At 41.1% G+C, this 26,372-nt stretch overlaps 1 protein-coding gene across 31 annotated transcripts in view; it reads left to right on the top strand.

The window, feature by feature from the left end:
- The window catches only part of ERC2 (ELKS/RAB6-interacting/CAST family member 2), a 904,450-nt gene that overhangs the window by 127,169 nt on the left and 750,909 nt on the right, over positions 1 to 26,372 (top strand). The gene's annotated exons all lie outside the window — the stretch shown is intronic.

Raw genomic sequence — 26,372 nt, forward strand, 5'->3', positions numbered from 1 at the left:
GGATACAAGAGTTTCCATTGTTGTTACCAACAAAAGCAGGAAAATCTGATAAGAGCCCTGCAGTGAAAGATACAGCCCTCAGTAAACTGGAAATATGGTTGGTTTAAGAATCTACACAGATTCTTTCATTCAGCAAATATTCATTGAGCACCTACTCTGAGGCTATAGTGTGTTATCGTGTGAAACTAGTTGGCTCATGAAAAGATTTGACTCTGAGACACTGAGTATTGTGTCTCACATATTTGATGGAAATGATTCCTGATGTGAAATTATGGATGAGGTGGAAAGAACACTGGCCTTGGAATCAGACAGATCTGGGTAGAAATCCTGGCTCTCCTGGGTACTGTTGGACTGTTACTTTACCTCTCTGAGTCTCAGTTTCCTCATTGGGAAATCTAGCCACTTCATAGGGCTGTTAGGAGTAAACACAATTATTTAAATCACTAGTACATTAATGGCACCAGTAGGTGTTCAATAAGTAGTAGCTGCTATTGTTTTTATGATTGTTATCATTATGGTGATGACTCAGGGGTTATATGAACTTGGATGCTTTGACAGTAGTTCCCAATGCCTCTTAAGCTCCTTCTCTCACAGAGCAAAAGCAACTCTGTGCGTTTATGTGTGTGCATGCATATATGTGTGCATGTGTGTGTGTGAAATCTTGTGTGCATGTAATGTAGGAAGTCTCTCCCTGGACTGAGTCCCCAGAGCCTGAATGAGAAGGACTCTTGTAGGTGGCTGTTAGACCCACATCCTCCCTGCTCTGCGTCCTGAACCCTGGAAGCTCAGGATGGAGGAACGTGGGAATGAGCTCCCCAGTGAGCCTTCAGCATGAATTAGGCCTCACATAATCTGGGCTTTGGCATATAGTGGCTGGGAGTGGGCTGCCTGGCCCCAAGGACTAGATGTGAGGCTTCTTCCTCTTAATCCTCATAGCTTTTTGGGGTCCAGAAGGCAAACTTTGGTGATGGGGGAGAGTGAGGAGGTGATGTGCCTCAAAGCTACATGCCCACAAAACACTGGCTGGGCTGGGGGAAGCAGAGGGGCAGCTACTGGAGTGTGGTTGATTCCACATGCCCCTACCGGCTACCATTTCCCGTGCTGAGATACTCGGTGCTCTTACACTTCTTTCCCCATCAGATCAAATACTGATTTAAAATATGTTTGAACATCCTAGTATGTACAAGCCCCATAGTCTTCTGGGTGACATAAAGTTGGTTCCAGAAGCTCCTGAGCCCACGAAATGTTAATATTTTGGAGTATCATTCCTGTGTTCAAGAAAAAATTATTCTGACACTTGTTAAAATGGTAAGGAAGAATTCATTCAAGACTGTTGCAGTGGGGGTTTTGCAATAGAGAGGAGAGATTGGGCTCAACTCTGAACACAGTAAAGACAGCTGGGAATTATAGCGAATGAGCAGAGTGAGGAGGTCAGAGGATGGAAAATTACTAAGGGGAGACATCAAGTGTAGGGAGATTTTTGCTAACCTGACCCAGCAGGGTTCTTGTTAAAGGCAGGCCAAGGACTTAGACATCAAAGGTGGAAGATGAGGACCATCATCAGATAGCTAGGATGGGGGATTCTCTCTAAACTGACTTAGCAGGATTCTTGCTAAGACTGGGCTTTTCAGGCCTGACAAAGACAGAGCAGAGGCCAAGTTGCAGTCTAGTTGATGAGAGGGTTCAGAAGAGCCTAACTAAAGTTTGGTCAAGGAGAGTGTTTGCCACTTGCCACGATTAGAATGAAGCACAAGTGGCAAGTGGTTAAGGGCTAATCTTTGTAATTAACACTTGCTTGACGTGTGACCTTGGGCAAGTTACTTGGCCTCTGTGATCCTGAATCTCTTACTGGAAAATGGACCAAAGTAGTACCTCCCTCATAGGGAACACAGTGAGCATCAGATGAGATAATGCACAGGAAAGGCTTGTCACTGTGCCCATCCTAAAGTGAGGGCTCAATAAATGATATTAGTGTTATAAGTTGGGGACTGTAGTTAATTTTTTATCTAGTAAACTTAATTTAGTAAACCCTTTCTAATCTATAAGTAATACAGGAGAATATGTAGCTTAGTGAAAACTGCTCTGGACTGAAAGTCTGAATAGCTGGATTTAAAATCTGGCCCCACCAATGTTTAGCATTCTCCCATAGCCTGAGTTTCTTATCTGCAAAATGCGACAATATTCTCTTCCTTGCCAGTCCCACACGTTGGCATGAAATGAGAAAATATACACAAAAGTACTTGGAAAACTACAAAGGACTATATTTAGGATGTAATCAAAATTTGTCTAAAGTTGTTCCTGAATAGTCCTATGATTAGGTCTCATTCTGTTAGTGAGCCTGTGCCCCTGGGCTGTGACCTTCACTAATGATTCTCAGTTTCATTTGTTTTTCCATTTTAGGGGAGACAAGAAGGCTAGAGGGAACTGGAGTTGGGTATTTCCCTTCCTTCAGTCAGTTAGGTTCTGGTCAAATGTTTTCCTTTGAGGGCAGACCTTGTTAAGAAAAACAGAATGCTCTGGGAGTATTTCAAAATGATTACTTTCCGCAACCTCTTGTGGGAAGAACCAAGGGATTTTTCTCCCATCTTCACTGTGAAGATATGGTAGGACTCCTAGAGGTAAAACTCAAGAAAGTGTGGGGGCTCGTCAAGACTGGGCCCCTCTGGAGTTTTTATAATGTTTCTTTAAAGATTAAGAAATAAGATAGTAACACTGTTTATACTTTGTTCGCATCACCCTATAGATTAGGCAAAGGAAGAGCATTAGCAACCGTTTAAGGAATTTATTTAGAATAATGATAATAGCTGGCAGCAAAAATATAAATGTGGTTACAACCAGATGCTTCTATCATGAGTGTGTGGTTCGAAAGGCAAAGGGAATGGATGAAGAGAACAAACCAGCTGTCTGTGGCTCCTTTGGAGGAAAGCAGGTAGTAAAATGAATGATATTTGACAAAACAGAAAACTGTGTATTGCATCCACTTCAGAATCTTCAAAATCTACCAAAAGCCAGAAAGTCCTAGAAGTCATTGGCTTACTTTAAATATCAGAAAATTATTTGAGCATCATTGCTTTGGAAGGTCCTTTAAACTATTTTTTAAAAATACCACTGTGCTGAATGGTTGTAATTATTGGACATTTTGTATTACTGGATTTGTTTCTGATTTATGTTCTAAATAAAGTTACATTAAAAGAGTAAAAGACAAATTTTAACCTTCCCCTGAAACAGAATTTATACTTTAGTCTGTTTATACCAAAATCTTTAAACATCAGAAGTCCACTTCTATGTTGTAATTTGCAAAAGGACTTTGCTTTTAATTATTTTCAGGACCTGTAAGTGTTCTTTTATTGGAAAATAAAAGAAAGTGACCAAGGGTGGGGTGGGTGGGGCACAGTGGAAAGAAATAGGGAAATAACCTTCAGTGTCCATGGACTTGTCCGTTGTTCTCCTCTTCCACCACTTTTACTTGAATTACTTTCGGAATGCTGGTGGCTGGGGCTGCATCCTTCAAGAAGCTAGCTCTCAGAGGAGAAGCTGCTGTACTTTTCCAAACACCAAATCTAGGCTTCTTTCTCTCTCTTCTCACAAAGTCTACTTGTTCTTTTCCAAATTTATTGTCAAGTGGTGATGAAGAGGTCAGCTTCTGAGATTGGACTCTGTGGGTTTCAGTCTGGCTCTTATTTTTCAGTGTGTGACCTTGGTATGTGTGACCTTGGTATGTGTGACCTTGGATAGTTACTTGACCTCTCTCTATCCCAGTTTCCTTATCTATAAAACAGGCATAATAATATTACCTCCCTCTTTGAGTGGTTGGGAGGATTAAATGGGGGAGTCCAGGTAAGGGCTTGTTGTAAGGATTGGTGAAGGTTAGTTGATGCTAATATTATGTAACCCTCCCCCTTTGCCGCTTCTCTCTTCTGCTCCTTTCTCACTTCTGTGCCTTTGCATTTGCATCAGAATAGCCTTTGCAGACTGTTCTGAAAGTTCCCATTTGCACCATCTCCTTCTCTAGTATGAATGTAGGATGTCTTACTCATTTCCAGCTGTGTTTCATTTAATACACACACACACACACACACACACACACACACATGCACATGTATATATTTCCTTACTGAGTATCTGTAGTGTGCAAAGCGCTCTGGTAGATTCTGAGGATGAGATTCCTGATTTTATTGAGTTTGTATCTGGTGAGAAAAATATGGAAGATTTTGAGTTAGTTATGAAAATGAAAGAAAGATTGAGGTGCTGTGGGGTTATACAGGCAGGGCACAAACTCAGCCTGTGAGGTCATGTAAGCCTCTGTGAGGAGGCAACATTCAAGCTGAGACTGTAAGCATGAGGACCTTCAAGGATTGAACTGTCGACGAAAATAATCCATAACCAATCTGCAAATGAAAATTTGGGTGAGTTTATTCTGAGCTGAAATCTGAGGACGATGGCCTGGGGCCTTTCCTCCCAAAGGAAGAAAGGGCACCAAAGAAATGAGGTGTACAGAGTGGTTATATACCCCCAAAGAGGGTGCTTTACATATGATTGAAATGTCCCTCCCACAATAGTCACAAGATTGCCCTGTCGGCACAGCGCTCGATGGACACAGCAGGTAGTGGGTCTGCTATCTTGGTGGGCGTAGCAGGAGGCAAGTCTATTGTCTCGAGCTGGGCGGTCACAGGTGAGCGCAGCAATCAGTTTCTAGCCTAAGCAAAGATGCTTAATCCTTAAGGAGGGGGAGGGAAGTTGCACCTTTATCTCAAGGGCCTTTGCTCTCGCCATAGGGAATCTCTAAAGCAGATATACAATGCAGGCACAACAGCCACGGTCAGGCCCTTTTGGAAAGACAAGGTCAGGCCGAATTAGGTTTATACCAAATGGCTTCCTCATATTCTCCAATATATCCTATTGCTTGCCATTTTTATTTGTCAAACCAAAATTCCATCTTCTCCTTGGAACCCTTCCTGATCACATTTATTTTTTTACACTCCTGATATAGGTTACTATTGTACTTTATTTCTGCCTCAGATGTAACAGGTGCAAATGCTTATCATATAAATATGTGAGTTGATCTCTCTTCAAGGTTACAATACCTTGAAGAAGAAGACTAGACTTTACTCGTCTTTGTATGGTCATAGCTTCCTGCATAACACTGTTCAAGTTGGCTTCAATTAGCGTTTTCTGAACTAAACCACATTGTCCTTTGAGGAGGGTAGATCCTACAAAGGAATTTTCCTCACTCATGCTTGGCTCTTTTGGGCCTCAGGCTCTTCTTGTCTTGTTATAACTCAGTTTCACTGTATATAAACTGGAAGGATTGAGATAGGGTCCTTCTGGTTAGGGTTTCTGTGAGTCCCTTGGGAGAATCTGGAGGGGGATATGTGTTTCATGGACGGCAGCATGAATGGGTGCATATAATAGTGATATATCAATATGAGTCCATTATCTATCAGTGGTCTTCTAAGGGGATATTTTGGCTGGAACCGAGTTGAAACTGGTGGGCAGGTGGAGTTAGGCAGCAACAGCCCCTTTGTATGCTCCTAGGCCTCCCAGGTATCATGGAACATTTGTGGGAAAGAACCTGAGCCCTTAACATAAGTGGAATCTAGACATATGTAGCCCCAGTTTGATGGACTGAGGATCCCCAAAGAAAGCCAGATTGTAGAGACAGAGATAATGGGACCCTTGAGAAAAGAAATCAACATGAGTGAGGAGAGTTCACAGAGAGCAAAAGAGTAGAGGAGTGGTGGAGCAGGTCTCTAACCATGGCCTCACACAGCCTCTAGCCTGACGTTTCCTGGGAACGAGAGGGCTGTGGTATAACAAGAGAGATGAGTCGCATGGGGCCCACCAGTTCTGCTGAGGGAACACCCTCTGAACAACTTGGTCATGTGGGGTCACCAGAATTCTCCTCTGGCCAGAAATGGCCAAGAGTGGCAGAAGTTTGTGACTCTGAGAAGGTCAGCAGTGGTATAGTGAGAAAAATCTGAAATCTGGAACTATCCCGACTTTCACTCCTGTGTGTCCAGCATAGTAAGTGATTCAAGGTGGTTCTGGAAAACAGAACCTCCAGAGAGGGTCCTACTCGACAAAAATGCCATTTCTCATCCTATGCTTTCTTTTAGTCTAACCAATTTATTACAGTATGGTTGATTGGGTAGGTTGAGACTATTCAAGCTCCCTCAGAAAAAAAATCCAGGAGTTCACTGGAACTGAGACTGAAGCACTGTTGGGATCTAAGTTTGTTGCTATCTTGGGCATTTCTATGGCTTTCCTGCTCTTTTTTCCCCTCTTTACCATCTACCTTCCACAGCCTTCTTTGTGTCCATTTTGCTTCCTCAGAACTTGGGCTTCTCTGGAACTTTGGTTTGCCAAGGCCCCATATCCTCTTGAGGAATTCTTTGCAACTGTGCTTTCTCTCTTGACTGGCTCATGCTTTCAGTTTCCAATTCCAGTTTTCTGAGAGAGATGACTCAGCCAGGCCATAGGTGAGAGGCCCATCCCTTGGTCCATTTCACCGCTGGAATGGGGGAGCCAGGAGCAGGGCCATGTGACACAGAGCTTGACTGTGGATGGACAGAGTGATTTGGAATAGGCTGTGACCAGACCAAGTCATGATGGACATCTCTAGTTCATAATCCAATCACTCATTCATTCCGTTTCCTATCTGGCCATACAGCATTGGGGTTAGGAGCTTAGGTTCCAGAGTCAGACTCACATCTTGGCTGTGACCTTAAGCCAGTGACTTTCTCTCTCTGAGGTTTACTTTCCTTATCTGTCAAAAGGGGGTGGTAATCCTGCTCACTTCATAAAGTTGTTTTGAAGAAGATGTGAGAAAATGCATATAAAGAACTTAGCATAGGGCTCATTGCAGAGTAAGCACTTTATAAATGTTAGTTATTATTTTACATATACTCCATGAGTGAATAAGACAAATATAGCACCTGTCTTTATAGAGCTTGTAGTCTAACAAGGAAATAATTTTAGTGAGTCACTCACATAGAGCTCTAGTGACAATACATTTACTATGTATCGAAGTTATTTTATAGTTCGTAAATTAATTCATTGAATGAATATTTATTGACCATCTGCTAAGTGTGTGGCACTGTTGTCAGCACTGAGTGTACAGTTTTTAACAAATAGTCAAATCCCTGCCCTGATGGAGCTCACATTATAGTTAGAAGATAGACATACACTAATTAAAGATAGACAGATAGATAGATAGTAATGTCTGGTGATGCTATGTGCTATGAGGAAAAAAAGCAGAGTAAAGCAATAGAGAATACCAAGGTGTTTGTGAGGGGCCTAATTTAGATGGAGTGGTCCAGGATGACCTCCCCAAGGAAGTGACGTTTAAGCAGACAACTAAATAAAGTGAGAGAGGGACCCATTCAAACATCTGGCAGAAGAGCATTCTAGGCAGAGGGAAGAGCGAAGGCAACAGCCCTGAGGCAGGCCTGTGCTTGGTACACTCGAGGAACAGCTAGGAGATGGGGTAGCTGGAGCCTAGTGAGTGAAGGGGAGAGCAGTGGGAAGTAAGGTCTCAGAGGTAGCAGGGGTCGGAGGTGATTTTAATTTCTAAATTTCCTATATGTTCAGTTGTGTCCTGTGTCTGTGGTTCATCTGGGCTTTTCCGACTGGCATGAACTCCTACCTTGTCACTTTCCTCTGTGACCAAGGTCAGTGAAAAGATGCCCACTTTGAACAGCCTGACTTTGTGAGGCATACAAAGGCTCATTAGAGTTTTGAACTATATTGTGGCCTGTGGAGTCTTGAGGCTGTGCTCGGCATTTCTTCCCACCAGGGTAGGGTGAGTCATGGGTGGGGCAGTCCTGATAAATTAAAAGCCAGCTCTCTCTGTCATCACTACCACAGAGCTGCTTCCTTAGTCATCCTTTAATCCTGTCTCTGTGTTCTGACCTCTTCCTCTGGATTAAAATAGCCCAGCCTGCTGGATCCAGTGCAGTTATTGTTTAGGGACAGGAACTGTACTGAGTGACTCACCACGAGTAAGAGGTGAACTGCTTAGCTGTGCTTGGGACCCGCTGCTGCTGAGGATAGGAGGCTGGCAGAATACACTGACCTAGGTGCCAGATCAGGGCTATCCTTAGTATTCCATGGAAACAAGAGGAAGAGGTAGGTATTTCCATCAGCAGAATCATGGGGGTGCTTCACAGTGGATGTGACATTTGAGCTCTGATATTTCAGGATCCTCTGATTCAAAACATGTGTTTCCACAATGGTTTTAACTTCCTGCTGGTGAAGAAGGCTGTGACTCTTGCTGCAGTCGGGGCTGGCTTCCCTTGGGTATTGGTTTATGTTGATGGGTGGCAGGCATGGGCCATTTCCTGGACATTTATTACTCATTTTCTATATATACAACATTGTTTTAGACATCTTGTATATCAGTTCTCTAACGCAGTGTAATAAGTCAGCCCAAAACCTGGTGACTTAAAACAATGACTCTTATATTTGCTCGTGGTTCTGAGGGTCATTCGTTTTGGCTGGGTTTGTCTGGGCTCAGCTGGTTGGTTCTTCTGCTGATGTCTTCAAGGGTCATTCATGAGGCTGTAGTCACTGGTGATTTGATAGAGGCTGTTTGGTTTCAGATGGCCTCTGTCACAGGTCTGGTGGTTGCTACTGGCTTTTGGCTGGGTCTCTCGTATGGTCTCTTACCCTCAAGTAGAATAGCTTGAGCTTCTTCACATCAACAGGGCTAAAGTGTGAGCTCCAAGCATGGTTTCCTCTATCCTTTTGGGTGGTTCTTTCTCTGGCCTCAGGCAGTTTCTTCACACACATGTGATGATTAACAGCTGAGTACTCAAGGGGGACCCCTCTGCAGTTCTCTGCCCTGTGAACTCTGGTTGACTTCATCTTTCCAGATTCCTTTCAAATCAGGGAGACCAGAGGTCTTTGCCTGGGATTCTCCTCCTTATGCTGCAGCCTGGACACTGGCTCCAGGCAGTAGGCTGGGGTAGTTCTAGTGCTCACCTCATTTGATTCCCATCTCTCAGGGATCGCTGATTCTTGAAACCATTGATTCATATATGTTGTCCAGTTTTCTACTTGTTTCAGGCAAGAAGGTTAGTCCATCTCTCAAACTCCACCTTGGCTGGACGTAGAAGTCTCTGGAGGATGAAAGTGGAAGTGGCAAGGCATCTTGAGGCCCAGGCTTGCAACAGACACCACCTCTGAATTCTATTAATCAAAGTAAGCTCAAGGCTTATTTTACACTAGAGTAGAGTGGACTTCTTAGTGAGATCAGAGAAAAGTCGCATTACAAACAGGCATGAGGTTAGGGGTGGTAGGAATGATTGAAGCCCTGTTTGCAAACACTCCACCCCACTCTACCCCACTGTGTGTGGGTAGGTAGGGTTAATGATAAGACGATAGCTATCATTTGCCAGGCTGCTGCTATGAACCTGGCCCTGTATGAAGCACTTTACACACAGCTCATCTAATCCTAATAACATTGTGAAGTGTTGTGAACTTTGTGTAACATCGTTCACATGTGGAATAAGTGTAACTTTGTAAAGCTCATTTTATAGACGGGGGAGCTGCTAGTCCTCAGTGGTTAAGTTATTTGCCTGAGGCTGTACCTAGGATTGTTTGACTTCTGTGCCTGTGTAATTCCATGCTTCTGTTCTGAGTCCATCCTTTTACTTTTAGCTTTTATGTGTCCTTAAGTTTTGGGTATATTACTTATAAGCAGATAATAGCAGCATTAAAAAGAATGCAAACAGATGATTTCTGTCCTTTTGGGTGGTAAGAGCATTTTTGTGTTTGTTTTTGCAAGTTATCACTTTGGGATCATTTTTATATTTGATTTTATTTCTCTGTTTGGGAGTTCCCAGACCTTTAGGCACTGTACAAACCTCAAATTCACGTGAAGGTTGACCCTTGGAGAAACTAGTTTTATCTTGCCCTGAGCCCTGAGTTCAGTCCATCATCTTTCTGTGCTGGTGTCTGCTGTTTCACTGATCTGGTTTTATGGGGAGTCTTAGCTCTAACTTGCCCAGAGCCTTTTCTCCTGCCCTACTTGCACGGCTGTTAGCTCAAGCTTCCTCCCCCTGACAGCCAAACCCTCAGCTCCTCTTACCAAACGGAGTTTTAGTTTTCCTCATTGTTTTTGGCACCCGAGGATTTCTCTTACTTTATTCTGTGCTCATCTGTGCATTCAAAGTGGTATTTTTGTATTTCCTCTTGATTTTTGTCTTTTGCTAGCTTTTCTAGGTGTTTGTAGTAATCTCTTCTGCTATATTGCTAGAAATCGAAGTGCAGGGCACATTCTAGGCCCTTGCCATCCTTTTCCCCTTGGATTATTCCAGTAGCTTCCTCACTCGTTTCTCTACTTTTAACCTCCCATCCTTTCAGGCTGTCTTCTAGTTCTAAAATACCCCCCCATTTTCCCCAAACTTTAGTATATGTACCCCTTTTAAAGTAAAAATTAAAAAAGGTCTCATAGACCCTTAATGTTTATGACAATTGTGGGGAAATAAAATCTTATACTCTGAAAACATCTTTCAAATATTTACTTCCTTCAGGTCTTTGCTCAGATGTCATGTTAATGAGGAAGTGTGACTGACTACCTACCTACCCTGTATAAATTGAGGCTCACTCTCTTACCATGTTCATATTTTATTGATCTGGGTAGCACTGTTTCCTGATATGCTAGACTTTTATTTGTTTACTGATTGTCTCCCTTATTACAGTCTCAGTTCCACGAGGTCAGGTACTCTGCCTCTTTTGCTCACTGTTATATCCCCCGGGCCTCATATTGGGCCTGGCACATAGTAGATGTTCAATAGATATTTTTTGAATGAATGAATGAGATATAAATTATCAGTACAAAGAAAAGTTATGTCTTAATTTCCAGATAATTTCATTTTTTGTCATTAAAATTAAAACAAAGAAATATCATAATTTTGTAAAACTCACAGATCTCTAAGAATGCATTCATAAGCCCAGTTTGCAGCATGCAGTACTAAACACTTCGTTTACATCACTCTCTGCTTTATGAGGTTCACATCCTTTCTATGGCATTTAGGTCCCTTACTGATGAGCGTTACCACCTTTGTAGCTGTCTTCTGCCACTCTTGATGCTCATGTTTGGCTACCAAGCTCTGTACTCTTTTCCCACCCAACATGCCATGGTTTTTTCACACCTCTATGCCTTTGCCCATACTCTTCACCTTCCCTGGAGTATCTTCCCTTTTTGCTTCTGGAAAATTCTTCTTTGTTCTAGACCCCACTCAAAGTTCACATCTTCTGTGGAGTTGTTCTTTGTACTCAAACAAGATAATGCCTCACTCCTCTGTGCTCCCTTATGCTTACATCCCTTTCTGTTGTGATTATTGGTTTCCACGTTTGTCACTTTTTCTTGACTAAGAGCTTCTCAAGGCCAAGGACAACATCTCATGCTTTCTGTCCTTGTATCCTCAATGCCTTATCGTAGTGCTTAGCACACTGAATCAATGCTCAGTAAAAGTGAATTGAGTGACTGTTGCCTGGGACTGGTTGTAGCAGAAATGAATGACGAGCTTATACTTTCAAACTGTGAGTGGACTCAAAAGAAAGGAAGAATCCTTTGTAGTATAATAGTGTTAGACAGGGAGTTCGGTGGGAGATTGTGTCACATCCTTAACAAAGCTTCTTTCAAAAAAAAAAAAAAGAAAAAGCCTTTCTGAGGAATTAAGTAAATATTATTCTGCCTGGAGTTCATTGAATAAGTTCCTAAACAAACTTTAAAGATATTTTTCAGCATAATTGTGGTTTTCACTGTTAATGCTAATTATAACATTTAGAGAAGTTTATTGAATTCATAAACTATGCTTATATATATAGTATATATAATATGTAAATTTATATATATAACTACAACTGTCTCGTCCTCATTTTACAGTGGAAGAAATTTAGGGCAAATAATTTGCCAGAGATTAAACAGTATGGACGTAAACAGTGGCAGAACCAGTTCTTGCTTGAGTCCACAACTCAGGCTCTTAACTGGCCTCCCACACTGGATTTCAGTGACTCCTGTAATAACAGAGTTCTCCTTGCCCTTTAAAAGGTGATTTAAAAGCTTATTTAAAGGAATAAGTGAAGAGGCTCTTCACAGACATTGTAAACTCATCTTATGTTTATTTTTTTCTCCTTTCTAAAACCATAAAGCCTGAAATTTTTTCCATTCTTATTTCCCTTTGGATTTTTAAACTTGAGAAATAAAACCTTCAAAGATATTGCAAAAAATTCCACTCATTTCTCAGGCCCCCGTCTCCACTGGTTTTGTACAGCAGCCTCTCCTAGCCCACAGCTAAGGACCCAAACAGTGGTGAGAGGGACAATAATGTGTTTTAAATAGTGTAAGATGCATGAAGTCAAGAGGGCCGTTGACCTCCCTGTAGCTTGCTGAGGGCCCTGGCATGTTGAAATTTATGTAACCCAGACTAATAGTTCATTTTATTAGGAAAGATGGCAGTAGGACCTAGAGTTACTAAAGTATTACATTAAGGCTAGCTTCAATTTAAATTCTTCTTCCATTAATAATACTTTTGTTCCGTGCACCAGCAGTGTCTGCGCTGTTAGATACTTTCTTTATATTCCTGTTGGACTTGATAGGTTAGCTCTGTTCCAGGCTCAAATTTGGAAGCCATTTTTTTCGCCCTTCCCAACTTTAAAAGTCTCAAATGAATTCTAAAACAAAATAAATATCCAGGGATGAAAAAAGCACTTTGCAGGTCCTTGTTTAAAAATTCTTTTTACTGTCCTTTTGGAGAAAATTCTTTTCTCTTTCACTGGTTTAAAGATTTGAGAAAGAATCTGAAAGCATATGAAATGTATCTATATGCTCATGAATGTAAACAAGGCTTTCTGATTCTTAGCTAAGGAAAATGTTTTTTATTAATAATACATACGAAATTATCCAGGTAAAATAACCTCAACTTGATATTATTCAGGATGGGTATTGAGGGATCTTATGTCTCAGACATATAACATACTCTTTCGGATGATATCTGCAAAAGAACCTTTCCTCTCTTCTGGTCTTTGCTTTGGCTTACCCAACCATAGTATGGATCTCCTGTGACTTATCATTATCTTTTCCAGGTTCCTACGTGGCCCCTTAATTCTTGACATTTATCCCACATATTTTTTGGAGGGAAAATTCTCCTAAACCCTTTTCAAAGTCTTTAAGTTCTCAGGTGGAAGAATGCTAAATCTTTCAAAATTCCTTGAAGGTGTTGTTTAAGAAGTCCTTTCAGAGAGAAGAGTTACTTCATCCTGGTTGGAATTAATCATCTGTTCCACTCCTGAAGTCTTGGAGCCGCTAGGGTATGGAGTGTGGTTATGGCAGCTGCACCATCGGTGGTATGTGGTGGAAGAGATGCGTCTGGGCCAAAGATGTTTGACTCCAGTGTGGAAATCTGGCTCGTGGCAGCTGTTGCACATGCCCTGACGCTAATTATGTGGTATTGGGATTCTTCTGCAGTTCAGTGACCAAGTAAGACTGGTGCATGGGGCTGGAAGGAAAAGACTGAGACAGAACAGTGCACTGAGAGTTTGGTGGCTGGGCTTTATAACTAGTAGTGCTGCCATCTCTGCTGTGACTTTGGGTGAGGAGTGGTCCCCCTCTTTGGGCCTTAGTCTATTCACCTATAAAAAGAAGCAAAGGTGATTCTCCTTCTGATGTCTTTCATCACTAATATTCAGTGATTCTCTTGTTAAATATTTTCTATCTTTTTAAAATGCATGTACCAGCTTGTAGAAAAACCTAGGGTTAGTCTTTCAAAGTATTTTATTTGCTATTGAAAGGTTAGCATCTGAAGCGGCCAAGCCAAAAAGTTCCGCTGGGTTAAGGGTTTTATTTGTACATGACACAGACAAACATAATTTCACATTTTTTCCCCACTTTACTTTCATTTCTTTCCATTGCATTTTGGGAAGGTTTGCAATCTGGGTTCATATATTCCTAATAACAGTGGCTTTTAAAAATGATGCCTTACTATGGGCTGGAGTAGGACTTGCTAAGTATCTGATTTGCATTATCTGTTTAACCTTATTATGGTTTTGTGAGATATTTTTTATATTAGCAGCTTTTAAAAGAGCTTAAAACTGACATCTAGAGAGCAGAAGTAACCTGTTAGTGTCACATAGCCCACCCAGGGCTGTGGGACCCTGCTGGTAAGTGAGTGATCAGATTGACCCTACAGGTAGTGAGTGACCAAGCAGAGATCAACCCAAGGCTGTCTGACATCAAAGACAGGGTTCTTAATTGGAGGCGTTATTCTCAATCAAGTATTTAGGACTTTCACTGTCAAATTAGTTGTTCCTTTATTTCCTCTTGGAAGTCTATAATTCTCTTAAGTTTTCCAGTCTCTTAACTCCTCCTGTCTGTTGCTGGATGTCAGAAGGTTGTCCATGTTGTACATGGTACGTGTTGCTGGGATGTACCATGAAGATCACCTGTATCTTGTATATATTGCCCTTTAGGAATCCTTTGCCCTGAATAAACATAACCATAGCACTATTATATTATTCATATTTTGCTTCTTTTTTAAATCTTTAATTATAACAGCAATCGTAGAAGATTCTTTTTGTGGTCTCTGCCCACATTTAAACAAATCTCTTTCCCCTTGGAGTAGCTCCTGATGGGCAGGGTCAGCTGCCACATCTGATTGATTCATGGTGGACACCTGGCTTATGTCAGGACAATTCTATCTTCTGTCCTGGGTATTTACAATTTGGAGCAAGGAGTTGAAACCAAGTCACAAGCTTCTCACAGAGGTTCCTGCTGTGTCCTGCTTCCTTGTTTTCCCAGTTCCTGCTTTGATTCAGGGAGATACCCTGACATCTTTCTCATACATTCCCTTCTTTGGCTTAGGGCAGGCCACGTTGGTTTCTGTTGATTGCAACTCAAAGAATATTAACTAACATAGCAGTGATGAGTACATGGCAGGTGTCTTAGTCCATTCAGGCTGCTATAACAAAAATACCATAAACAACAAACATTTGTTTCTCACAGTTTTGGAGTCTGAGAAGTCCAAGATCAAGGTGCTGGCAGATTTGGTGTCTAGTGAGGGCCTACTTCCTCGTTTGTAGACAGCTGTTTTCTCCAGCATCCTCACGTGGTGGAAAGGATGAGGGAGCTCTCTGGGGTCTCTTTTTTAAGAGCACTGTTCCAGTTTGTGAGGTCTTCACTCTAATGACCTAATCACCTCCTAAAGGCCCCATGCCCAAATACTGTCACATTGGGGATTAGGTTTCAACATAGGAATTTTGGGGGAGTATAAACATTCGATCTTTAGCAGTAGACATTCAAAAATTATTCTTGGAAAAAATATTTGCTGAGTGAAAATAAGAAATAGAAAAGAAGGCATTCATGATGTTCCCACCTCCCATCATTCTTAACAGCTTGAGATATAACTCATGTACCATAAAATTCACTGTTTAAAAGTGTACAATTCTGTGATTTTCAGTATATTCATTTCAAACATTTTCCTCACCTCCTCAGAAAGCCCCGTACCCTTTAACACGCCTTCCCCGTCCCCTTCTTCACTAGCAAGGATCATTTTGATGTATTTTCTTCTCATTTTTCTCTTATCTATTCATATTACATTTCTATGGTATGTTGGCCATATTTTTGTTTGTGGGGTATGGTGTATTCATTCTTTCTCTCTTTCTCTCTGTTTTTTTCTTTATATATATATAAAATATCAAAGGCCATAGACATTGTGTGGATACAACAGTAGGTATCTTACCATCAAACCAAAGAAAGAAATGAAGGTACAGGCCTTTGATTCTAGTTCATTAATAAAATGGAAAAACTTAGAGAATTTGAGTGATTAGGCTACTTAGGAACTAGTATATTCACGTTTTCCTTATACATTGTTCAAGTTATAATTTGAAAAAGATTCATCTCAGACTCCTCATGGTTTTCCCGGTCACTTAAAATTCCGAGAGCACAGGCGTGCATACGGAAATGCTATTTAAAAGTAAAAATGAATAAAACAGTTGAATGTAGAGCTTAGTACTGTCATTTCGGATGACTCTTTAAAGGTCCCTTCAGATTGTTCTTTTAAATAACGATGACAGGAAATAACAGTACAGAATGAAAATTCAGATATTATGTGTGCCTTAAAAATAAACAGCATATATGGGGCTAGCCCAGTGGTGCAGTGGTTAAGTTCACATGTTCCGCTTCAGCGGCCCGGGGTTCGCGGGTTTGGATCCTAGGTGCAGACCTATGCACTGCTTGTCAGGCCATGCTGTGGCAGGCGTCCCACATAAAATAGAGGAAGATGGGCACGGATGTTAGCTCAGGGCCAGGCTTCCTCAGCATAAAGAGGAGGGTTGGCAGCAGATGTTAGCTCAGGGCTAATCTTCCTCAAAAAAAAAACAATAAACAAACAGCATATATAATAATATATGTTATGTTATATAATATATTATCATATATTTTATATCTGCAATAAGATATGTATTACTTATATATAAAGTTTATTTATTTATATCTAACCTGGCAGAATTTCTTTCGTGATTTGGAGAGGAAACTTAGTATATTTGTCTGTCAAATAGCACATAGCTCAGTAAGGGTTGAATGGGGTTGAATGAATGAATGAATGACCCCTTATGTCTACTTCATATAGTAGTGTCTTGTATTGAGGGACTCTTCTTATAGTTTACCCAGATCTTACTAATCATACAAACTGACTTCTTTTTCCCTTCTTATTTATTTTTTGTGTGTGTGTGTGAGGAAGATTGGCCCTGAGCTAACGTCTGTTGCCAATCTTCCTCTTTTTGCTTGAGGAAGATTGTCGCTGAGCTAACATCTGTGCCAATCTTCCTCTAGTTTGTATGTGGGATGCTGCCACAGCATGGCTTGATGAGTGGTGTGTAGGTCCACACCTGGGATTTGAACCCATGAACCCTGGGCTGCCGATGTGGAATGCACAAACTTAACCACTGTGCCACTGGGCTGGCTCCCAAGCTGACTTTTCAGTGTGCTTTTTAGGACTATACTACAGTACTATTTTCCTGATATTTTCCTTTTCTACCTTTAAATTACCAAATAATCGTTTCTTAAAGTGGTAGTAAGGCTGAAACTTTTTTTTGAAGTCTATAGAAGTGCTTCTCAAACCTTTATGTGCCTACAGGTTACCTGGTGTTCTTGTTAAAATGCAGATTCTGATTCTGCAGGTCTGAGCTGGCCCTGAGATTCCATGTTTTTTTACAAGATCCTATCTGATTCCTGGTCCAAGGACCACACTCTGAGTCTCTTGGAGGTCAGTTATCTCCCCTTTGCGTAGGTGGACTGACTCAAGGAGCAGAGAGAAGCAGGAGAGTACTTAGGAAAAATCTCTTTTCATGAAGACTTTCAATAACAAGGACTAGAGTTTGGCTGAGGAACTGTGTAGCTCAGAGAAGGGAAAAATTAGTGAGTCAACGCCTGCCACCCAGCTCTTTGAAATCATATTAATTTAGGTAAAACAGCTGTTTAAAAAATACTTAGATGGTTAGCAGTTTTGTTAAATGAACATGTTGGAGGGTGAAGAGGAGGTGACAGGGAAGGAAATTGCAATAAACATTTAAAAAAGTAATTTACACTAAAGATTTGCTAAGCACTTAAAATGAAAGAGCTGTCCGCTAACAACTGTGTGTGGTTGTGACTATTAATAATGGAAAAGTTCCAGTTTTAACCATTGTTTCTGTGACGTGTTTTGCTTCTTTAAACACATTTTAAAAATATCAATATGTCTTAAACTTGTGTTTTTTTTTCTTTACCTGTAACAGGTTGAGCAGTGCCAACAGCAGGGGATGCCACTGTCCTTTAATTGCTTATGTATTACTGGCCAATAGTGGGGAAGAACCCTGACCTTCAAAACAGAAATAGTTGGTATTCCCAAGAGCCCCTTGTGGAGTTATTTATAGACCAGTTAATGGGAAATCAATTTTATCCATCTTTGAATTGGATTGGTCTTAATACAACTGTTTTCTGTTTTCCTTTATTTAAAAAATGCCAAAGTAGATAGCATTTTGTTTCCTACTGTTGCATTTATTTTATGGTCAAAAATTTATGTTCATTACACTCATTTCTTTTCCCTTCCCAGTGGGAGGAGGAAGGAGGGAATTTTAAATTCTGGGCCTCTAGCCACCACCACTATCTCAACAGTAATAACAGTGAACATCTATTGAGCACTCATTATGTGTCAGGTCCTATGTTCCATGCTTTATGGGAACTTGTTCACTTAATGAGCATCTCATGTGGTCTTTGTGTGAACCCTGTACATTAGTTGCCATTATTATTTCCTGTCTATGGATGAATAATTTGATGCTCAAAGTACTTAAGTAATTTGTCCAAGGTGACACGGGCTGTCATAGGTAAATCCAGGATTCAAAACCCAGCTCATCACCACTGTTCTTGGAAGCCCAGACAAGTCTAGTGATTTTCCCCAGATCATTTAATTGGTTAATAGCAAAGCTGGAATTAGAACTTAAGTCCTTAACTCTCAGCTCAGTACAATATTCCAATACTGTGCCACCTTATAGTATTGGTCTATAATGAAAACCAGAACTCCTCCTTGCTTACGAAAGCAACTGCCAAGAGGGCTTTCCCACGTAGACTGTTCTTAGTGATATGAGTCTTGGCAAAATGTCACATATTATCAACCAAAGTGGGTTCTGCTGTTATCATGGACAAGCAGGCAAGTGTGAGGAGCTCAGGATCCTGGTGCGTTGGTGCTTGTAAAAATCACCTATCAATATTCTCTATTAGCTGTGTGTGCTTATTCTACCCTAAAGGAGAAAGCCTAGGACTATATTTCTAAGTATTAATTTCTTATACCTCTTTCAGCAGAGCAACTCTTCCACAGCACAGTAGGGCCACACGTGTTTAGCCGGCTGCTGTTTGTCTTTTCACACACATGACAGGGCCCGTGGAAGGTTTGGAGCCACAAGCAGTGCTGTACGTCCTGCACATGGGATTATGGAAAAAGGGATCAGAGAACCTGCCCTTAAAATTTGATTAGAGACAAACTGGAAAATGATAAATAGGAAAATAAAGTCACAGGAGAATTAGAGCAGGCCAAGCTGTCTGCAAAGAGATTCTGTTTTCTTTGAAAGAGTTATGTTAAGCCCTTGCTTGAGAAGGAGTATGGATTTATTAAAAAAAGTTCAAGACTTTTGGGTATAAGCCAATTCATATTTTTATATAGCTCAGAGACGGTTTTCATAGCAATGAAACCCTAAACTGCTTTATAATACAAAACTTTATCTTTTTTTTTGTTTTTTCCCCATAGTGTGGAAAAGAGCTTAAGGTCACAAATTTTTTCAGATCTGCCAGGAACTCATATTTTCCATGTTTGAGGATAAGTCACAGTAGATTCTAAACATCTGGCTAGTCTCTATTTAAATAATTGTGTGTTCCATGCACACGATACATATATAATTATATTTTCATTCTATTTACCTTTTTGTGCTTTAGACATTCTGAAATCTGGATTAGATTCTGACTCTAGTGGCTATTGGAAGTCACTCTCCTAAATGTTGGCTAAGGCAAAGTATATTTTTCCCCCTTTTCCATATAAACTCAAGTACGGCTTAGTTTCTTATATTTTCATTGTTCTCCTTTTTTCAAAATTAAGTGACTATGGGAGCTTATAAGAGTTGTGCAAAATGAAGTTTTATAGTATTTTTAGAGCACAGGAGACTTTAGAATTGGCTGAAGGAAACCTCAGTTTTAGACACCAGCCCGTATTGCTAACAATGTGATGTGGTTGCTGTCAAATCCCTTAAGCCAGCCCAATTTATCCTCTTGTGAAGTAGACATAGTGCTGGCAGCTTTGGAGCAGTATTGTCAGACAAGTGAGCTGGTGGATGTGAGTCATTCTGAGTTTTGGGGGAGAGAATGGGACAGAGTAATCTGAGGTCAGGGACACCTCCCCTGCCCCCACATCTCCCCAGCCCTTGCATCGCCCCCTTCCCTCCACTGCACCCTAACTACAGCAAAGCAGAGAGAATGGAAACTCGTTCTCCCTGACGTTGTTCCCCTGTTCTGACCGGCTGGTGAGACAGTTTCCCTTCTGGTCCTCTCATCCTTCTGTCCATGTTTCATTCACTATTTATTGAGTGCCTACTATGTGCTAGATTTGGGGGTATAATGCAAATTTGGCCCAGAGCCTACCCTTGAGAACCTCACTTTCTCTCTCTCAGTCTTTGTCTCTCTCTGTCTTTCTTGGAGATTTCCCTTACTTTCTTGTAAGCATAGCAACACTTTGAAAGATATATTTGCTCTTATCTAGCTATTGTGTCCTAGGGGGGCCTATCAAAAATTGTAACCTGCCGTAACACCTGAATTAGAAGTCATTATGACCTCCTTTCTTGTCTGAGACTTGGACTCAGTGGACAGACTAATCTTTTTAGCTCGCATTCCGTTTGCCTATGTTGAATGGACAGACCATGTAGCTAGTTTTTATATACAGGATAGAGTTCAAAGTATGCAATTAGGTGTAGGGAGAAAAAGGTTAAAAAGAACTGGGTTAAAGGTGAGCTGTTAGGATAGATGTGATGCACTCTATTTGCACTCCTGGCAGAGTGACTGTGAAGCATAGTCTGGATGCCTGTTGTCACCCCTGCTTGCTTCCCTCCATGGTTCCTCAGTGGCAGGCTGTGGAGGAGGGAGTTTGTCTTTTGAGCTTTAATTCTTTGAGGACAACTGGAGAATGATCCCAGAATCAGGGTGGGGAGTAAAAACCTTCCCGATGCTTATCCAACCACAGACACAAATTTGTACTCAACAGGAATTAACTGTTTTGCCACCTGTTCCACCTGTGCCGTAAGTGCTAAGTTGACAGCAGTTTGGAGCCCGGGCACAAGGCCGCATCATCTGCTGATGTCTCATCCCACTGCGGATGGACACTAGAAGGGCCTCTCTCTCCTGATGTGCAGTGGAGTGGAAGCCACAGAAGTGCTTGAGGCTTTGGGAAGTTGAGACCACAGTGATGTTGGGAGATTCCAGAGGAATGGCCCTTGGATGCAGCCTTACAGGTTGCTGGTTTGTAGGTACCTAAAGTTGGTAACATGCTGAAATGAATGCTCTTCATTATTGATCCAGTGGGGTTTGTGTGACTGCCTTAAAAGAAACGTGTTTTCATGGTTGGGAAGGGGGTGGTGATTCAATTTGAAGGAACTGAATAATCTGGGAAAGGGGGAATCGAAAACTGTGCATCATTTTTCTTACCTTTTGACCTTTAGATAAGGTGCCTTGCCTTTGCTAGAGGTTTGACTTGTACTATATCCTGATCTTTTAGAGATAGTTTTTATTGAGCTTGTCTTCTTATTTTTTTTTACCTTTTTTTTTCGGTGAGGAAGATTCGCCCTGAGCTAACATCCACTGCCAATCCTCCTCCTCCTTTTTTTTTTTGCTTGAGGAAGACCAGCCCTGAGCCAACATCTGTGCCAATCTTCCCCTATTTTTGTATGTGAGATGCCTCAACAGCATGGTCAACGAGTGGAGCAGGCCTGCCCCTGGGATCCAAACCCAGAAACCCCAGGCGGCTGAAGTGGAGCATGGAACTTTAACCACTCAACCACGAGTCTGGCCCCTGAGCTTGTCTTCTAACAGCTACACAGTCTAATTCCAAGGACTTAGACAGGAGGTCTTAGTAATTGTCTTTGGAGTGTCCCATGCTATTTAACTATTGGGTGGGACCCAGTGATGTGGAAGTGAGATGATTTAGGTTCTCTCTCATCCTCTCTGTAAGAGACACCACTGCCATTTCCTAAGTTGTCAAGGTGGAGGGCCACCGTCTTTTTGTCTACTCTTAGGGTTATTGGAATACATACCAGGATGGAGTCCAGCATCCCAGAAATCAAGATTCTGGTGTTGGCAGTCTGTGTGCCCTTGGGCCTGTCATTTAACCTGTGTGGATCTGTCTTTCTCGTTTGTAAAATGAAGTTAACAAGCTGATTTTTATGGTCTCCTTGAGCTCTAAGAGTCCTGATTCTGTGTCAATGTGGAATCAGCGTGTCGGGTGGTTATGCCTTTCAGAATGTGGGTTTTGTGGTGTTGTCACAGCAGCATATCCTAGCCCATCCTGATATAAGTGGTTACTCTGTGCTTGGAATTTTCTCAATCTTTGTACATATTAACTTGTTTAACCCTCACGATGACCCTATGTAGTAGGAATTATTACTCTCCCCCTTTTACAAATGAGGAAACTGAAACACAAAGAGGATATTATTTTCAGTGGATTATTTATTAAAAGTGCTATTATTCAAACAAACACATAGATAAGGAGAACAGATTGGTAGTCACCAGAGGGGAAGGGGGTGGGGGTGGAGGATGAAAGAGGTAAAGGGGCACATATATATAGTGATGGATAAAAACTAGGCTGTTGGTGGTGAACATGATGCAGTGTGCACAGAAACTGAAATCTGATAATGTACACCTGAAATTTACACAGTGTTACAAGCCAAAATGACCTCAATAAAATAATTTTTTAAAGTGCTGTGATTATATTTTATTTATTTTTTATTTTTTTATTTTTTAAAGATTTTTTTTTCCCTTTTTCTCCCCAAAGCCCCCTGGCACATAGTTGTATATTCTTAGTTGTGGGTCCTTCTAGTTGTGGCATGTGGGATGCTGCCTCAGCATGGCTTGATGAGCGGTGCCGTGTCCGCACCCCAGGATTTGAACTGACAAAACACTGGGCCGCCGCAGCGGAGCGTGCAAACTGACCACTCGGCCACGGGGCCGGCCCCTGTGATTATATTTTAAAATTTAAATCGTCTATCTTAAGTATCTAACTAGAGATGGATATCTGATAAATGACGTTTGAAATTTGATTGAATTGACTCTCTTAAAAGTATAACAATGAAGGAAGAGAGAGAGTGTTTAAAATTCACTCCTCCCCATCTCCAATTACGTGAAGCAGAAAGATGATCAAGGCTCTATAAGGCGCAAGCATTTTGCTCAAGAATCCCTTTTTAGGAACAAGGAGATTCCTGCTTATTTTTAAATATCTTAAAAGAGAATGAAAACTAAATGACACATAGATTTGAGAAAGTTTTGAGCACGGTTTTAGGTTGATTATCAGATTGTTTGGTCGTGCTGAAGTCATGGCTACCTGGAAAATAGATTTTGCTTCTTAATAAATGTATAGCCTGGAAGCATCCATCATGACAACCTCTGAATGAGGAACAGCCTCATTCAGATTAGGTTAGGTTAGCCTCATTCACGTTAGGATGGCTAATTTTTAATTTTGAGAATTGCTATAACTGTCATAATTGCCTGCCTGTCTGCTGTCACCACTCCTGCCCCTCCCCCATTCTTTTTTTCCAGCTATCCTGAAGTATTTGTATCAATTCAGAGGCTAGATGGTATAGTGGTTTGAACAGGAGTATTGGGGTCAGACTGCCTGGATGAACACCTGGCTTGTGCCACTTACCTAGCTGGTTGACTTGGAGCAGGCTACTTAACCACTTGGCATCTCCATTTTCTCATCCATTAAATAAAAATCATAACAGTGGCTACCTTACAGGATGTTTGTGAGGATTAAAAAAGCTTAGAACTGTGCGTGGCATGTGGTAAGCACTATCCAGATTTTTGATATTATGTTCCTTAATATTTCTGGTCTGTTTTTGCCTCTGGGCTTTTTTTTTTTTTTAAAGATTGGCCCTGAGCTAACATCTGTTGCCAATCCTTTTTTTTTCCTTCTCCCCAAAGCCCCCCAGTACATAGTTGTATATTCTAGTTGTAGGTCCTTCTAGTCCTGCTATGTAGGATGCCACCTCAGCATGGCCTGATAAGTGATGCCAGATCTGTGCCCAGCATCCGAACTAGCGAAACCCTCGTCCGCCAAGGCAGAGCGTGTCAACTTAACCACTCAGCTGTGGGACTGGCCCCTGACTCTGGGCTTTTATACTTTCTCTTTTCTTTCTATCATTCTTCATGGGGCTGATTCTCATTTGCTCTTCAGGATGCAGCTCAGTGATGACTCTTGTTGTGAGGTGTTTTCCTACGAGTTTCTAGCCTGGGTACCTTCTCTCTGAATTTCCAGCCACCTGGTTATGACTTCTGTCATAACCCTCATAACATAGTATTGCTACTATCAGTTTACCTGTCCATATGGACTGGGAACTTGGACCATTTGTTTTCCTTTCTTTTCTTGTTTGATATTTGATGAGTATGTGGGAGATACTGGGTAAATGTATATTGAATGGATAAATGGACCCATTTTCCCTTCATTTCTCTCTCCCTCTCATTCTTCTTTTCTACTTTCCTTCCTTCTTTTCTACCAAACTTCCTCCCTCCCTTTGCCCTTAAACCTGGCACTTTATGCATTATCTTAGTTACTCCTCACAGGAGCCCTCTGACATGGGTATCATGATTATCCCCTTTTGCAAGTGTGGAAACAAAGGATCAGGGCGATAGGCAACGTGCCCACCCAGAGGGGCAACCCCCTTTCAGAGTTGTCTTCCAGTGTTGCTGTCTCTGCTCAAAGCACTTTGGCAATTTTTCTTTGGAATTCCCTTCTGGACAATCTATGAACTGCGTAAGAAAACCACTTTTCTTTTTAGTCAATCTCAGGAAAGATGATTTCCAGTCTGATCATCCTGATGCATCATATTTGTCTCTAAATAAACTTGGATGATCTCAGAAATCCAAGCCACTTTTAAAGGACAAAGATTTGCCATCATCAAGAGTATTTAAATGACTTGAAGACAGTTGCATGCTCTGCTCCCAAGAAGCTTGGCAGCAGCCACATCGCTGGGCTGAAGGCTGTTGATACTCCTCTTGACTTTGTTTTGATGTGGTTTCGGGACGGGGGTGGCTGGCGGAGGAAGGTCACATTACCTTATAATCCCACCTCATGTTTTTTGTTACAGCTTTATGGAGATGTAATTTGTGTACCATACATTTCAATCATCTAACATATAAAATTTGTTGGTTTTTAGTATGTTCGCGAAGTTGTGCAACCAACACCACTACTATATCTAATTCCAGAACATTTTGATCACCCCAAAAAGAAACCCTGTACCTTTTATTAGTCACCCACCCTTCCCATATCCCCCTTCAACCCCCCTAGCAATCACCAATTTATTTTCTGTGTATGGATTTGCTTATTCTAGAAATTTCATATCAATGGAATCATATAACATGTGATCTTCTGTGACTGACTTCTTTCATATGGCATAATGTTTTCAAGGTTCATCAGTGTTGCAGTGTATATCAGTACTTCATTGCTTTGTATGGCTAAATAATGTTCACTTGTATGAATATACCACATTTTATTTACTCATTCATCAGTTGATTGACATATAAGTTGTTTCCACTTTTTAGTTACTATGAATAATGCTGCTATGAATACTTGTGTAGGAATCAACTAATAAGTGGATAAATACAATGTGGTATGTCCCTATAATGAAATAATATTCTTCTATAAAATGAATGAAATACTGATACATGCTACAACATGGATGAACCTTGAAAACAGGCTAGATGAAAGAAACCACTAATTGCATGATTTCATTGATATGAAATGTCCAGAACAGGCAAATCCATTGAGACAGAAAGTAAATTAATGGTTTCCAGTGCCTGGGCATAGGGAAGGGGATGGGGAGTGATGGCTAAAGGGCACAAGATTTCTTTTTAGGATGGTGGAAGTGTTCTAAAATTTATTGTGTTGATAGTTGCACAACTTTGTGAGTATAGTAAAAACCACTGAATTTTACACTTTAGAGGAGTGAATTATATTTAGAAAAAAATCATAATCACCATCATTAAATACATACCAGTTGCTTACTGTACAGTCAGTATCCTGTGGTGCACTGTGGCACATGGATAAGAAGAGAGTACTTGTTTCCTGTGCTCTCGGAATTTCTGCTTGGGTGTTCCTAAATGGAAAGATAAAGTGGACACCCAAAAAGAGGTGAATCAAGATAATGCATCACTCAGTGCTAGTTTCTGGGTCTAGGTCACACTCAGAAAGCTCTCAACACCTCTGAGTCAGTTGTAGGAATTCAGAAGGATTTAAAAATGTGGACTGCTCCACTATTTATATAACTTTGACAGGGTATTATCCATGTGAGTTCCCTGTGAGTAGGAGCTATGCCTTATGTCCATCTTGATTCCTGTGCTTAGCATTGTGTCTGGTCCATGGGCAGGAGTATGTGTTTGATGAACGAATGAGTAACTGTGTCTTGGAAACCTCCTGGTTTGTTCCCAGGACAAAAATGCCTTCAGCTTATGGCTGCCTGTGACCAGCCTGGAGGTTGTTCCCCTTGGGGAAGGTGTTGCTGAATTCACCAAATATCTTCATGTAAGAGTTTCTTTTCTCACAACTGGTAACTATTTTGTTTCTCTGGTACCTTCACTCTGATTTTGGTTA

This window comes from Equus caballus, chromosome 16, assembly GCF_041296265.1.
Source record: "Equus caballus isolate H_3958 breed thoroughbred chromosome 16, TB-T2T, whole genome shotgun sequence".
In the NCBI taxonomy this organism is placed as follows: Eukaryota; Metazoa; Chordata; class Mammalia; order Perissodactyla; family Equidae; genus Equus; species Equus caballus.